This window comes from Misgurnus anguillicaudatus, unplaced genomic scaffold, assembly GCF_027580225.2.
Source record: "Misgurnus anguillicaudatus unplaced genomic scaffold, ASM2758022v2 HiC_scaffold_26, whole genome shotgun sequence".
NCBI classification, from domain to species: Eukaryota; Metazoa; Chordata; class Actinopteri; order Cypriniformes; family Cobitidae; genus Misgurnus; species Misgurnus anguillicaudatus.
In genome coordinates, this window is record NW_027395276.1 from 5,316,674 (window position 1) to 5,331,547 (window position 14,874).

The following is a 14,874-nucleotide window of genomic DNA, read 5'->3' on the forward strand; positions in this document are numbered from 1 at the left end:
AAGTTATTTATAGTTTTATAAGTATTAAGTGTAATCTACAATTTATTTCAGTGTGGTAGCATATTAATGGAATGTTGTGTGTACCATATTGTAGACAAAACAATAATCATAGTGAACTTTCTCCTTTAAAGAAATCTTAAATCTAATTTGTCATTACTAGCATAATACTTAAAATAATACAAAATCAAATATACTTTAAAATGTTTTCCTAACAAAGATTATTGAAGAAATTATTTTCTTCAATTTATTTTGTGTATCCTGAATAAGATAATAATAATAATAATAATAATAATAATAATAATAGTAATAATAATAATAATAATAATAATAATAATAATACATTTTATTTGTATTGCACTTTACATTACAGCAATCTCAAAGTGCTACAAAGCATAAAATATATAAAAATGCAAGATAGACATCAGACATCAGCATGTTGCTAACACAAATTGTTGTTGACTGGACTTAAATACATTTATGAGTTTGCAGAATGTAAAATGTGCTGTAACACATCATGAAGTTTGATTTCTCAGAGTTTTTCAAAATAAAAGTTAATCGGGTTTAAATGTCAGGAGTTCCTGTCGGGATGAAAGTAACACTTGTTACTCTTCTCCCACTGCCAATACTGTTGCATTATGCTGAAAATGTATATTTCTTATTTGATTTAATTGTATTGTGTTCAAACTGTTAAAATGTTGTTGTTTTTTCAGTAATTCAAGTTTGTACTGTCAGGTTGCTTTAGAAACATTTTATGAATCCAAAATTTAACCAAAAATACATCATCATGTTTATTTACTAAAAACAAGTGTAACAGAAAAATCTATCTTGCTGTTACTTTTGAGCCACCTGTGTGTTATTTTTGTCCCTGCTGACAGAGTCTAAGGCCACAATTCATAGTCCACACTTGAGTTTCTGATCACAGCAAAAATATATCTGTCTAAAACATTATCTTTTAAAATTAAGTTTTTCTGAAAAATGGTACTTTCGCCCCTGCTCACCCCTACTGTGAGTCTCTACAGTACAATGTTGGTTACTGTGAGTCTCTACAGTACATTGCTGGTTACTGTGAATCTTTGCAGGATGCAGCACATACATTTTTACTGTGATTTTTACAGTTTTAAAACACTACTGTAATTTCACACTGAATGCACTGTAATCCACTGTGAACTTTATTACAGTTATTTGCTGTGCATGAACACAGTTAATTATTTAACTTGCCATGCCATATGCATTTTTCTGGCATCATAAAAAAAATTAGAATTAAGCAAATAAATAAAATAGAACTAATGTATAATTGTTGTTTCTGGCTACACTGAAAAAATGAACTTTTTAATGTAGTAATATTTTTATTAGATTAACTCTCATAATTTCTACATAATAATATTAACATTTATTGAGAACTAGATTTTCCTAAGTAAAATTATGATAAATACACAATTAATTCATGTAAAAAATGAATTGAGTAAGTCTCATTAGATATTTTCTTGTATTATTTAACTGTTTTATAGTCACTGCACATAGTCCTAAAATAATTAAGTACATTTTAATCAAAAACTTTAGCAGATTCAAGCAAAAAATCTTAGTTCATTTTACTTAAAAATATTAAATCCTTTAAACTTAAAAGTCTAAGTAAAATCTACTTACATTTATTTGCACATGTTGTAAGGAATACCCACAATTCTTTGCGCCTGAACATTTTTATTTTTTAAGCTTTATCACAGAATAAGAACTGATAAGAACTTTAACTACTTAAATATTTGTTAGCAAAATGTCAAAAAGGTTTAAGCTCTTATATTATTGATGTTGTTTTGTTGTAAATAATAATTTTGTGAAGTCACCGTTCAGGTGATCAGTGTTTCTTTACATGAACCCTGTTCAGAAGATTGTATTGTAATTCTCTCCACAGTGCTGATAATGCACGTCAGAAACACAGTTTGTGTGCATTTCTGTGCCGAATCAAGTTTATTCAATGACTGACTTGTTGTCAGTCATGAATTTTGTGTTATAATGCCATTTATAACACTAAAAATAACTAGGTCCATAGAAATATGTTAAAGAAAATAACAAACAGAAAATACGATTTATTTAATATTATTAGGACAGCAATGCTTCAATTTTCAAAAAACCTAATAGACTTTACCTAAACGATTAAAATAAATCTAACTTCTAAATAAAATAATAAAGTAACATTTAATTAATTATTTAACATATGTTTTATCATGCAATTTTAAGTAAATTTTATTTGATTTTAGTAGGTAAGTTTTACTTATAAAAAAGCAGTAAATTTTACTTAAAAAAAGTTCGTGCAAATTGTTACGAGGATTTTTTAAAGTAAATTTTACAAGTTGTTTTTTTCAGTGTACGTAATAAATAAGATTATGAGAAAAAAATACCATTTTAACTAGGTTATTGTTCTAGTAAACAGCAATTTGTCTTTGTAGTTTATTTTGTGTTGTTTTTATAGGGATTTTAAGTGTTTTTTGTGTTGATATGTTATAAAGCAACATATTGTAGCGCTATATGCCCAATACAAATTTCCCCTTTGGGGACAATAAAGTGTATTCCATCCATCCAATAAACCTTTGTGACAATGCGGCTCGAAGACAATATTATTTATTTCCCCACCAATGTCAAAATCAAACTTGCGCCCTTGACTGGATGTAAAGACACTATTTCATTTTTAAAGAAACTTGCTGTTTAAAGAAACACCTCAGTTTTATTTGTGAGGTGAAATTTTAGATATAGCAATGTTGTTGCAGTGAATTTCGTGAAATTCAATATTGGTCATTGCAATGTTGCTTTTTTGTTTTATTTACTTAAAATTCATAAGAGTGATTTTGTTTTATTTAGTGTGTTACTATCAGTTGACAGTAATTGCAAAGTAAATCACATCAGTATTAGTATTCTGAAGTATTAACTGTCTGTACTTTGCAATTTAAAAATTAGTTTGTTGGTGAAACAGAATTGAATATATTTCCCCTCTTTATATATTTGAACATTTGTCAAAAGTAATCTAAATGTAATCCCAAAGTAGTCACATTACGTTACCAACGATGTGTAATCCAAGAGATTATATTACTGACTACAAATTTAGTCATGTAATTCGTAATCAGTAACGGATTACAATTCATAAGTAATCTACCCAGCTCTGCAGACTTGTCACATAAGATTTGCAGGATTGAGTCTCATGGCCGGTAGGTTGCTGCTAAATGCTTTGTGTGTGTCTGTGTGTTCACATCTTGCAGTGCGTGTGTTTACTACTCACTGGGATGGGTTAAATGCAGAGGACACAATTTTGATTATGTGTTTCACAAACATATCACTTTCACTTAACTTAAACACAAAAATTTAAGTGCACAGATAAACCATTTATAAAAACATTACAATTTTCACAAATATTAAAATGTTGATGTTATGGTGACCTGCCATTGGCAACCACTCAAAGTCTGCCTATCTTTGTAAAATCTGTGTGCTGCAGATGAGTGGAGTCAATGTTGATGTGAAGGCTGAGGCAAATTCAACTGTACGTACTCCTGTAGTTGCTGGAAACACTATAAGTGACCTGAACATCAACAACTACAATGCAGGACCTGAGGGTATGCACATACTTAGAAAATCATGTTGATCTCATTGTAATTTTATTAGACCACACATGTTTTAGCATTAAAAGGCAATATCAAATGATCTGTATTTTCTCTTCCCCCATTTACTTTATTTGTCTTTTCTCTCCTTACTCTTTTTCATTCTACTCTACAGAGAAACAAAGAGAAGAACAAGGTAAACAATATTAAACAAATTCTATAAGGCAGAACTCAAGCACACAAATAGCACTGTGAATTCTAATTTCAGCCCTGACCTGCATATAATCATATGTACTGTGTTTTGCAGCAGAGTTTCTCTCAGCTTGATTTTCTCACAAATATGACCATGCATTCCAAAACAGCAGATGGCGCATTCAGGCATTTTTTAACAAATTTCCCTGAATTTTACCTTACACACCACCCATGCCAGTCGCAGCAACTGAATAAAGACATTTCATTTGTCTGACTTTATTCTGTTGGTCTCATTGAATTTATTAAAAGTGTAATAATTATAAATGTCTGTTAATAGTAAACAAATTCTATGTGTCAAGACATTGAATTCAACTTACAAAGCGTATCATTGTTCATATGAAAAGATGCATGATAATAAATTAAACTCTTTGGAGCAAGAGTGTGGTGGGAAAGGGGCTCAACGAGTAACATTAGAGGATATTTTGAACCCAGTAGGAGGATATGGTATATATTAATAAAATTTCTAAATACAACCAAGTTAATACATAGAATTTAAACCAGCTACTTCCATCTTTGTGAGAAAATCAAGCTGAGAGAATCTCTGCTGCAAAACACAGTTCATTTTTGTTACACATCTGCATTTTCTCTTAATTGCCTTTTGTATTTTCAAAGCAGATTGAGTTTGTTTGCAACATGTTGCATTTGTTTGTTTAATTACGGCACAAAATGCACTCTATATTTGCATGCTTTTATGTAAGAAGGTTAACTACTGTAACTGGGTTTTACACTGTGTTTATGAGAAAATGTGCTGATAGATGACTGGCAAACAAACATTTTACATGACACTGACAAACTTGCAGATAAAACTTGCAGTGGTAACTGAACACAGAAGCCAAAGACCCTGATCTCTGCCTTAATAGAAAGCAATGTCTACCTATTGAAGAGTTGAGAGAAAAAGCAGCCTATTGAGTCTCCAACCTGAGCTCTTTTATTTTCCTAATTATATGAAATTCTGTTTACATTTTCAAAGGTTATAAAAAAACTGTGAATGACACACCGAAAACAGTCTAGAAAGTTCTAGAACTTATTATCTACACTTGATAGCTTGGATTTGTGCATCTGTTTTTGCAGGTTCTTTCTAGTTGTCTCAGTTTTACAATTTTTTCTTTTGGTGAAAAAATAATGTTACTGTCACAGCCCAAGTCTGTCTGTTTGTTTGCAAATTCCCTCCGGACTCTAATTCCAATGATCCTCCACGTTACCTTAAAGCTCACGTAACACACGCTGTTTCTGCATTTCTGATGTTAATCTGGAGTACCTATAGAGTAGTATGACATCCTTTATATCTCTGAAGAGTCTTTAGTTTAATCACATCTATAAAAGAAAGATTAGCTTTACCGAATCTTTCCAATAACGTACGTAAAAAAGAAGAAGGAGGAGTTATAACACGGGAGGAGCGAGTACGAGTCATGCAACACTATACAACACTGTTTTAACTTATGATTCACTACATGTTCGTGTCATTTATATAATATGCACGCGACTATTTCCAACATAAGACAGAAGTCTTACTTACCACGTGTAACTCGTCATGACCCGGTTCTGAAAATCCAGAGCATCAAACACACACGCAAAACTCCACTGCTACCCCGGATAATAAACTATATCTATTGTTTTCATAAGGCTGGATGTCTTCACCTTACATTCAAAAACACACTTCTTCTTTCATGCCATTGTTGACTTTTGAAATTAAACAAAGCTGAGTGGCGTGATAAGCTGTTAGCAAGCTCTAGCATCTCCCGCTGATTGACGGGTGGGCGGGGTTTTCCGGGGGAAGTTTTCTGGAGGAAGCTGATATAAAGAAGTGATACGTATCGAAAACCCCTGAAACGTCAGTTAGAACTGTAATCGAAAAAAAACTATCCGAAACTTGTACGAACCCTGGCGAAGTGCATTTGGCACAGAAATACTCTGTAACACGTCCAACTGCTTTTTTGACACTTTGCCTACGTTTAGCATGAGGAAACAACTCTATAACTGTGTTAATAAGTCAGAATGCTTGAAATACCATTAAACCCCCCCTTTAAGCTAAGTTCACACTGCATGATTTTAAGCCAGATGTAAGGCCAATTTGCAAGTCGTTCGCTCACCGACAGGTCGGGGTGTGGTCGGGTGCAAATTGCGGGGGATTAGCGGACGTTCGCCAATCTGTTGGTATGAAAGAGCCAACAACTCATCAAAGACGCTCGCAGACGCCTCGTAGACGTGTCGCCGACACCAGAAAAATATCTAGCATGCTAGATATCTGGAGCTGTTGCGCGACTGAACCTCCTGTGATGTCACGAGCTACAGCCAATCCGACCAGGGGTTCAGGTCACACGGAAAGATGAGCAGCATGTCACCAAGAAAACATTGAACTCAGGCATGAATGCCTGTATGACGTTTTACATTTATGTACCACAACTGCGCTGAGAAAAAGACACGGTGGAGAAAAATAGCAAACGCTCTATAACAGCCAGGTGAGCAAATGTTATTATTACATTATCTAAATGTTATAGGGTCAAATGTAAATTAATTGGTCATATTTCCATATACATGAATATTATACTGCAATTCTGTTTATTGCTATATATTGTGTATTAGAGGATATTCAGTTACATTACAATCTGCCTTTTGTACCAGTCGAAAGAGCTTGTAAACCAAGGAATAAATTCTTATATTTAGTTTGAATAGACAAATAAAATAAATGAAAGTGTGGAGGTAAATATTAACTGAAAACAATGCATTTCTTTATTGATTTTAGACTTTACTGTTGCACAAGTGGACTCACAAACAACTAGGGATACATTAACTTCATTTGGGAACCTTGGCTTTGGAATTGAGGGATATTGAAGACCCAGTTCTCTTATCACAACTCAAAAGAAGCATAATGGTGATGATATTCAATGCCCAGGAGACTGACAGGAGAACAACCTACCCTATGCATACATCATACATGACATGTGTGGTCCCGATGTGTTTTTGTTTACAAACTATTGACTTTACTATGTATTACATTTATCAATAAGGTGATTAAACTGGTTAAAGGGTTTAGATTGAATTTTCCAGTGCTGTTTCATGAAATAAATGGTCTATCGAAAGTAATACATTTAATGCAACAAAGTATAAAAGTATAAAACACATTTGAATGTATATTATGTGAACAGACAAATATATACATTGTTAGAACACGTGCAGTGCACCACATTAACACAATTAAACATTACAAAACTCCCTATGTACAGCCTTTAAGGGCTGGGTGATATGTAAATATCGTAATATAATTGTGTGTGATTGGCTGTTAGATTAATCCACATTGAGTAAAAATGCCCAGAGCTTATCATTACAATTGCCATAAATTTTATCATGATCAGATATGTTGATGTTTATCGCCCTAAAATAGAAACATTGTTAATGTTCTGTGAATAATGAGTCTGGATCAAGAAATAAATTTAGTATAAGGCACTTAATTGCAAAATGCAAATTGCCTTTGTAACATTCCTGCACCTTTTGATTTGTATGCAATTAAAATTAATTGAATGATAACAACAATAAACAGAATACTTAAAACAATGAATAAGTGAACCACATGTGTGTTCTTTACAAACACAGTGTGAGGATTTGTAGAACAGATGAACCCAAATGCACACGATGTCGGGGAAAAACAGAGAACACTTTATTTTACAAAAAACAAAAACCCACGAGGGGGTACACAACATGAAACATATAACTCTGACAGATAACACTAAAACTTTGTAACTAGACTAGAACATGCACGGACACGAGGAACAGAACACAATGAACCTGCACCGAACTAAAGATACACTGACATTAAATAGGAGAAACCAAACAAGATAACAAGCGGGAACAGGTGATGGGAGAAAACCAATGATTACTAATAAGCAGGAGAACAATGGGGTGGGGTCACAAGACGGGGTCCTGGCCAAAACCTGGCCAAAACTTGCCCATTGGCCTACTAATCATCCCTCATACTAATTGGTGATATCACTCGGTCTCCTCTCCACTAATAAGCTGGTGTGTGGTGGGCGTTCTGGCGCAATATGGCTGCCGTCGCATCATTCAGGTGGATGCTGCACATTGGTGGTGGTTGAGGAGATTCCCCCGTTCATATGTAAAGCGCTTTGAGTACTGAGAAAAGCGCTATATAAATCTAAGGTATTATTATTATTATTATTATTATTATTAAAAACAAGGCATGAACCTCCACACAAGGCCTGGGACTGCCAGAACTCTGCCACCATAACAAAAGACAAATATAACAAGACTTCAAGGCAGAGTCCTGACAGTAGCCCTCCCTCAAGGGACGCCGCCTGGCGTCCCAAAAGGGAACACACAAGACAAGAACACATGACAGATAATATACAAGACAAGACTAAGAACACATCAGACTAAAACATAACAAAAGGTGCAAAAACAGGATAAAAAACAAAACTAATCAAACACACTTAAGTCCACAAGATACTCTAAACAACAGTCCAAGGAGGTGCGGGGCGAGGGCGCAGCAGAGGGTTGGCTGCGCGGGCTGGGTCGGCTGCGCGGGCTGCCTGGGCTGGGTCGGCTGCGCGGGCTCCGGCTGTGCGGGCTCCGGCTGTGGCTGCGCGGACTGGGTTGACTGCGTCGGCGGCGCAGGCTCTGCCCTCCCGTGAGCTGCAGCAAACCACACAGCGGCCAAGCCGAGGGTCGGTCCGAAAAAGGCAGCCAACCCCTCAAGGTCCGGATCGGACTCAACAGCTGCTCTCCAAAGTTCAGCAAAAAAGACACCACGGATCCTCCTGGTCAGCCATTCCGGGAAAGGACGCACCACGACTGGCAACAAAACAAAAACAGGAGGTGTAGCAACTAACCCCGACACCGTTGCTGGGTTCAATTTTGGCAGGATCATTCTGTGAGGGTTTGGAGGACAAATGAACCCAAGAGCAGACGATGTCGGGGAAAAACAGAAAACACTTTATTTAACAACAAAAACAAAACCCACGAGGGGGTATGAAACATGAAAGATAACACTAAGACTTGACTAGATACTTGACTAGATAGCAAGACTCGACCGTACACGAAACACGATGTCACAACGCAATGATCCTGCACAGAACTAAAGATACACTGACATTAAATAGAAGAAAGCAAACAAGATAACGAGCGGGAACAGGTGATGGGAGAAAACCAATGATTACTAATAAGCAGGAGAACGAGGGGGCGGGGTCACAGGACAAGACACCGGAGGCACATGCCAAACACAAAAACAAGGCATGAACCTCCACACAAGGCCAGGGACTGCCAGAACTCTGCCACCATAACTCTCTCTCTTTCGTGTGTCCTCATCAAATGTCCAGCTCAGTAGAACTCAGCCATGTTCTCATCTCAGGTCCCACATCGAAGAGGCCGGCCTCCGAGGGTGGTTTATACAATGGACAGATGGTGATTATGTGCTCAGCGGTCTGCTCTGGCTCCCCGCACTCACACACTGCACTGTCCTCCAGGCCCCACTTCCTCATCAATGCTTTGTAACGTCCAACCCCAGTTCGCAGGCGGTTTAGCAGGGTCCATAGCCGGCGTGGCAGATCCTCTCCTTCAAGACCGCCTCCAGGTTCAAAGATGTAACGGTGGATTCGTGAGGGCCCTGTTGACTCCCACTCCTGCTTCCAGGCTGCCGCGAGCCATGCCTCTATGGACAGGTCTTCAGGAATAGACCTGAGCAGATCTTGTGCCGCTTTGTTGTACGGGTGGCGGGACTTCAGTCTATGAGGTGGCAATGCTGTTATGGTGGTATTGTGCAGGATATGCCAGTTGTATCTTTGGGCTTTCCTTGCAAGAGCGAGGGTAGCAGCCTCTCGTCGGAGGCCGGCCGGGGCAATTCCCGCTAGTATTGGCAGATGGTAGACAGGGGTAGGTTTCAGACAACCAGTTATGATCCGAAGGGCGGTGTTTATGGCAGTGTCGACTTTCCTGACGTGTGGGCTTCTGCACCAGGCTGGAGCACAGTATTCAGCTGTGGAGAAAACGAGAGCTACTGTTGATATTCGAAGCACCTTGGCAGTTGCACCCCAGCTAGTACCAGCGAGGCGTCGAATTATTGCGACCCTTGATGACACTTTGGCCGTCACTTCTTCAAGGTGTTGTTTGAATGTTAAAGATCTATCCAGGCATACGCCAAGGTACTGTGGGGCTTGCTGGAACTCAAGGCGCTTGTTATTCACAAATATGTCCAGTTCCCGTCTGGCCTCACTGTTGTTCAAATTTTTTTTTTTTTACCTTTATTTAACCAGGAAGAGACTCATTGAGATTAAAAATCTATTTTTCAAGAGTGTCCTGGCCAAGGGAGGCAGCAGTACAACCACACATACAGTACACGCAAATACAAAATACACAGAAACACAAAAAAAAAAAAACTAAATCCCTCAAAGTCAACCAGAATCCTTACACATCAATTAAAACATCCACAGCCAGATGTGGCTGCCTGTGAGTCAAATAACATCATTTTAAAAACGGCCAGTGAAACCAACTTAGTTAGTTTCATAGATTCTTGCAACTTGTTCCATGTTGAAGGAGCAGCAAACTGAAAAGCCTTTTTTCCTAACTCAGTTCTAACCTTTGGGACAGTTAAAAGGAAATGATCCTGGGAACGAAGGTTATAAGACCCAGTACCTTTTTCACTTATATATGTCAGGAGGTAGGATGGAAGGAGACCTAATATTGCCTTGTATATAAAAATATGCCAATGTTGAAGTCTCCGTATTAATAAAGATGACCATCCAACACGATTATACAGTTCACAATGATGAGTGAGGGCCTTCATACCAGTGATAAACCTCAAAGCTCCATGGTAAACACTGTCCAATGTATGTAAACTAGTAGACGACGCATGCATGTATAAAACATCACCATAGTCAAGTACAGACATAAAAGTGGCATTAACCAGCCTCTTTCTAGATTCAAACGAAAGGCAGGATTTAATTCTAAAATAAAACCCTAATTTAAGTTTTAATCTATTTGCCAGCTGCTGAATGTGAAGGCTAAAAGAAAGAGATTCATCAATTAAAATACCGAGATATCTGTACTTAGAGACAAATTCAGTTTTTGTTCCCTGTGTAGTGCGAATTGAAGGCACATTTGATTTAGGTTTTGTATTTGTAAAAAGCATAACTTTAGTTTTATCTGCATTAAGAACAAGTTTTAACTCATAAAGATTCTGTTGAAGCATGTTGAAAGCAAGTTGTAACTGGGAGAGGGCCTGGTCTACGGTGGGTTCTGAGCAATACAGTACTGTGTCATCAGCATAAAAATGAAATTTGACAGTAGACACATTGTGGTCAATGTTATTAATATAGATGATAAATAACAATGGTCCTAGGATTGATCCCTGAGGCACACCTTTTGATATTTTCAGATAGCGAGAAGTGCTACCCTCCGCCTGCACACACTGAGTCCTATCTGTAAGGTAGTTAACAAACCAGCCAATAGTTTGCTCACTGAGCCCAGCCCCATACAGTCTCTGTTTAAGTACTGTATGGTCCACTGTGTCGAACGCCTTTGAAAGGTCAATAAAAAGGGCTGCACAATGCCTCTTGTTATCCATTGATTCAATAAAATCATTTAAAACTTTAAGAGCTGCTGATGTTGTACTATGCCCTTTTCTAAAACCAGATTGGAAATCAGATAAAACATTATAACTGTTAAAATATTTCTTTAACTGATCACTGACAAGGGATTCTAAGATCTTGACCAGCACTGACAGTTTAGAGATTGGTCTGTAGTTATTTAAAATGGAAGGATCACCACCTTTTAGAATGGGAACCACAAAGGCTGATTTCCAGATTGGAGGAATCACATTTGTGTTTAAACACAAATTAAAAATATTAGTCAGGGGTACGGCAATAAAATTTCCTGCAAGCTTTAAAAAATAGGGATCCAATTTATCAGGGCCTGCGGATTTTGTTGTGTCCAAATGCTTAAGGGCTTTATTTACGTCTGAAACGGTGATAGAACTAAAACTAAAAGGGTGGCTAAAAGGATTTAGACCAACAGTCTCGACCGTAGAAGAACAATCATGCTGAGTACTGAGTGACTCAAATAAAAATCCTGAAGCAGTGAAATGTTCATTAAAACAATCAAGCATTTTGGCCTTGTCAGTAATTTTTTGAGAGTCAGTTACAATGCTTGAGGGAAGCTCAAGGCCTTTACTGTTTATTGATAATGACTTGACAGTTTTCCAAAATTTTGATGGATTATTGAGATTATGAGTGGTTTGAGAAAGAAAATAGTCAGCTTTAACTTTTCTAATTTTAAGGGTACATGCGTTGCGCAGCTGTCTGAAGACCAGCCAGTCAGAATTCTTGTTTGATTTCCTGGCTTTTGCCCATGCCAAATTACGCTCGTGGAGAGTGGTCGCTAAATCTGGTGAAAACCAAGCATTTTTTCGGCCTTTGACTCTATATTTCTTTAGTGGGGCGTGCTTATTAATTATGTTGGTAAACCCCTCATAAAATAGATTCCAGGCACTTTCAACGTCTATACTGATGTTAATTTTTTCCCAGTCAAAATTAGACAGATCATTAAGGAATTTTTCTTCTGAGAAATGCTTCATATTACGCTTGACTATGATGTGTGGTTTAATTTTTGGAGTTTTAGTATTTCTTACTGTTGCTACGACACAATGGTCACTGATGTCGTTTGCAAATATGGAGGCAGTTGAGTACTTGTAAGGAACATTAGTTAGAATCACATCTATTAACGTTGATTTTTCCGGATTTTTAAGGTTTGGCCGTGTGGGACTGTCAACAATCTGGAAAAGATTTAATGAATCACAATTAGCTCTAAATTCATCAGATACTGGTTGTAACCAGTTCCAATTAAGGTCTCCAAAGGCTACTAATTCCTTAGAGTTAAAGTCAGAGAGGAGTTGCATTAAGGAGGGTAGAGCACCACTAACAGCTGAAGGTGTCCTGTAACAGCCAACAACTGTTATAATGAGTGTTTTTGAGACTTCAAGCTCCAGAGCTAAAAATTCAAACTGTTTGACTAATGATTTGGATAGCAGTGTTTTAACTTGGTAGTGACTTTTAATATATATTGCTACACCCCCACCTCTATTGGGGCGATCAGTCCTAAAAACATTATAACCACTGATATTAATTTATTTATCTGAAACCGATTTACTTAACCAGGTTTCAGTCAGGACGAATACATCAGCATCTGTAGAGAGGGCCCAAATACGCAACATATCCAGCTTAGGAACAAGACTGCGTACATTCAAGTGAAAGAAACCAAGACCCGATCTTTCTTTAAAATCTGCCGGGGTGTTAAAACTTAGTGGGATACTTGGGCCTGGGTTGGGCTGTACATTCCCTGACATCAACAGTAATAAAACAATTAAACATTTGTGCTTTAGTTGTTTCTTGTATGATACATTACTTCTCCATCCGAAATTGGAGGTATGGTACATACAAGAGGTAGTGGTAAAATGATCATATGACATCATAGTACTGGACAGGCAGACTAGGTCAACAGTATCAGAGAGGAAAAGTATGGGCAGAGGGAATAAAGCAACATTAATTGAACAACCAAATGTACACGTGCCCTTGTATGAGTCACACGGTCTTTGAAACACTGGACCGGAATAGCCATTCCAGCAGTAAGTGCCCCCAGTAGGACATAAGAACAGAAAAAAATAAAAACATAAAAAGGCAAGGACCAACCGCATCTTTCTCTCCATGGCCGCCGAACCATCAAGGAGAGACAGAGTGTTACACGGGACCTGGACGAATTACAAACAGGTCTTTGTGGGATAACGGAGTCCAGGTATACGATGAAATCCAATGCGGGTTTTCCGGCTCTCCGCAGCAATCGCTAATATCACGTGTCGTCACTAGTAAACAGGAAACCCAGCGAGTGAAGCAGTGCTGTGGATACAAGAGTTAAATCAAGACGAGCCGCTTCCAAAAAACATCGGATTATATCTTGAAAGCAGCTGTAAAAACGAGGGGAAAAAAATCACTTTCCTTTATCATGGAGCGATCAGGCACATCAAAATCAGCAACACGTCTACAGTCAAGCTCCAGCAGGCTCCAAGCCCCGACCAGCCAGCACGAAACAGATCCTCAAGCGTTATCAAAGTGCACTGCTATAGGACTACAGCACCAGATCACTGGGGATATATCAGTCCCGACTTGGACTAGACTTTCGTCATAGAACAACCATCGTCGCAATACCACCAACGAGAATGACAAATATACCCTCTTCGTATGAGTAGTAATATTGTTTCAAAGCACACGAAGTAAACAGTATACAGTTTTCAAATTATCTCATGAACATTATCCCCTAAACAAACAAACAGATCAGTCACGCACAATCACGCACAAACAGAGAGACATGCTGCCATCTTGGATGGAAATCTGTGATGGTAAGCTTCTGCAACTGTCTTGCCGATGCTGAGCTGTAAACGCCACTCACGCAGGTAGGCTGCCAAGGTGTCCATGTCCTGGTTTAGGCTAGCCTGCATCTGCTCCCATGTTTGTCGTCTTGTCATAATGGCCAGGTCGTCAGCGTAACCATATTTCCGGGATGTTGTTTCCGGTAAGTCGTGGATGTAGATATTGAATAACATCGGTGCGAGGACAGAACCCTGCGGAACACCATTCCTCAGCCTTCTAAGCCTGCTGCATTGACCATCACTGGTCTTTAAGGTGAAGCTGCGGTTCGTCACCATCTCAATGATGAACTTCACCATGTGCCGGTCGGGAATGATATTTAATAGCTTTAGGTGGAGTCCGTGGTGTCAGACAGTATCATAAGCAGCTGTGAGATCAAGCAACACTACTCCAGCCTTCTGTTTTTCTTGAAAGCTGTCCTCAATGTCTTGGGTGAGCAGTGTCACCTGGTCAACCGTTGACCGACCGCGCCGGAAGCCGGCTTGTTCCAGTGGGAGATGAGGGTCCACTATTGGCTCGATACGATTATAGATCAGCCTCTCCATGATTTTGAATGGGATGCAGAGCAGTGAGATGGGTCGGTAGGATTTGGGGTCTTCAGCAGGCTTATTTGGTTT

The 14,874-nt window shown here is 38.2% G+C and overlaps 1 pseudogene; it reads left to right on the forward strand.

The window, feature by feature from the left end:
• The window catches only part of LOC129433651 (uncharacterized), a 113,684-nt pseudogene that overhangs the window by 7,777 nt on the left and 91,033 nt on the right, over positions 1–14,874 (forward strand).